Here is a 1,932-nt window from a genome sequence, read left to right as displayed (position 1 = left end):
ACAGGACAGAGCAGAGTTTAGGGCTGTTATACATAGGGTCGTCATGAGTCAAAAGCAACTCGACGGCGCATAACAACAACAACAACAACAGTATCTCTGGTAAGATGCAAACTTCTTGGCTAGCAGCTGAGGGTGTTAACCTTTTGTACCATCCAAGGCTTGTATGGATACAGAAGGACGGAATCCACAGCATCAAATGGTTCAAGACTGAGTGGTTGTTTAATCTAGTCACTAGCCCACTGCAGAGTAGGGACCCCTGTCTTAAAGCCTGTGGCAGTGGAGCTCTGTGAGGTGGTCTGCACCATTGCAGGCATATATGATGATGATATTTAAGAGAAAGAATGTAACATCCTTCCATTGATCTTAATCTGTTTTGAGGAGCCACTTTTATGTTTCTTAAAATATTTTTATATACAATGCATGCCTTTTCCATGCTGTTTTTTCCCCCAAAAAACTAAGTGCTGCCAAATTCTGTTAGCATTTCTTCATAGAATTTGATCTCCAAACTAGCTTTCTTTGGTTATTTACCTTTGAATATATTCTTGTCCAATGGTGTTCAGCCATAGTACACTGGTATATTGTGAACTTTCTACATGCTTGCTGCCAAATGCCTATCAAAGTAGATTAAGTTTATTTTAGTCATGCCTGAGTTAGTAATTTCTATTACCAGGAGCAATAAGAAGAGGGAGCCATGAACTCGGACATGGGTCAAAGTACAGCTGGTGGCCATATTGAAAAGAACATGTGGGTCCTGTGCTAAAGGGGATGTGAGAGATTGGACTAGAAAAGTTAATAGGGTTAGTTATATTCTGAGCCATTGCTCAAAGGGACATAAACAGAGGATAGGCATAGATGACTTTTAGATACCAAGGCAGCAACTGCATTGTCATTTTTGCTAACTTGCCTTGGAGAACATTCTGAGTGTTTTCTATTTTTTTCTGTTTCTTTTCTAGCGCACATGGCAAGATTATATATATTTTCTTCTTCTTGAATTTAGACATATCCAAGTTGAGTGAATTTTCTTCTTAAATTCAGACATGTACAAGTTGAATGAATTCTTTCATTTAGATATGTCCAAATACATGTCTGTACTTTTTTTTCTGACTTCTTTTTCTGACATGCCAAACCCTAAGTCCACAAGATGGCAGAGCCTTGGCCAGCGTAGGTCACCAAGCAACTATATTGAGAAGAACCCCCCTGACATTCTGTTTGAATATAGAATGAGTGAGAAATAAATCTTATTGTTCCTGTAGTTGTTAATAGCAGTGTCATGTTCTTACTCTATATCTGAATAATAATGTAAAGATATGTGGAGCTCTGGTGGCCTAGTGGTAAGGAGCTGTGCTGCGATCCCAAAGGCATGCAGTTCAAATCCACCATCTGCTCCATAGGAGAAATATGGGCAATTTTGTTGGGGCCTAGGGCAGCTGCATCTGTCATGAGGGTCAACGACAGCTGGGTCAGTGGCTAGAAGCCTGCACCATTCACCTGTTGTCGCAATGAATTTACCCCTCAATCCCAAACCATTTCTGAATGGATTAACAGGAAAGCTAATGATGGTGAACCTTAAGTGGGGAATGGAGTACAAGGGCTACCTCATATCTGTAGATGGCTGTATGAACATGAAACTCGCCAATATAGAAGAATACATAAATGGAGCATTGTCTGGGAGCAGGATTTAGGGCTGCTGTACATAGGCAATTGCTGTGAGTCTCAGGCAACTTGACAGTACATAACAACAAACAAAAACAATAATGTCCTTTATATCAGAGGTGTTTAAGAAGAGGAAGAAGATGGGGAAATAAGAGAATAGCATCTATTGTGGTGAATAGATATATATTTACATATTTATGTTGTTGTTGTTATGTGCCGTCGAGTCGCCTGCGACTCATAGCGACCCTATGTACAACAGCCCTAAACTCCGCTCTGTCC

General features: G+C 40.3%; 1 protein-coding gene and 1 pseudogene across 1 annotated transcript in view; one reads left to right on the top strand and one right to left on the bottom strand.

The window, feature by feature from the left end:
- The window catches only part of EGFL6 (EGF-like-domain, multiple 6), a 68,639-nt gene that overhangs the window by 39,343 nt on the left and 27,364 nt on the right, over window positions 1-1,932 (bottom strand). The gene's annotated exons all lie outside the window — the stretch shown is intronic.
- On the top strand, window positions 1,500-1,813 carry LOC102862712 (annotated as a pseudogene).

This window comes from Elephantulus edwardii, unplaced genomic scaffold (genome assembly GCF_000299155.1).
Source record: "Elephantulus edwardii isolate Elephantulus edwardi_28Jun2011 unplaced genomic scaffold, EleEdw1.0 scaffold00115, whole genome shotgun sequence".
Classification (NCBI taxonomy): domain Eukaryota; kingdom Metazoa; phylum Chordata; class Mammalia; order Macroscelidea; family Macroscelididae; genus Elephantulus; species Elephantulus edwardii.
Note: the sequence above shows the minus strand (reverse complement) of the source record. Positions and strands in the feature narration are given on the sequence as shown.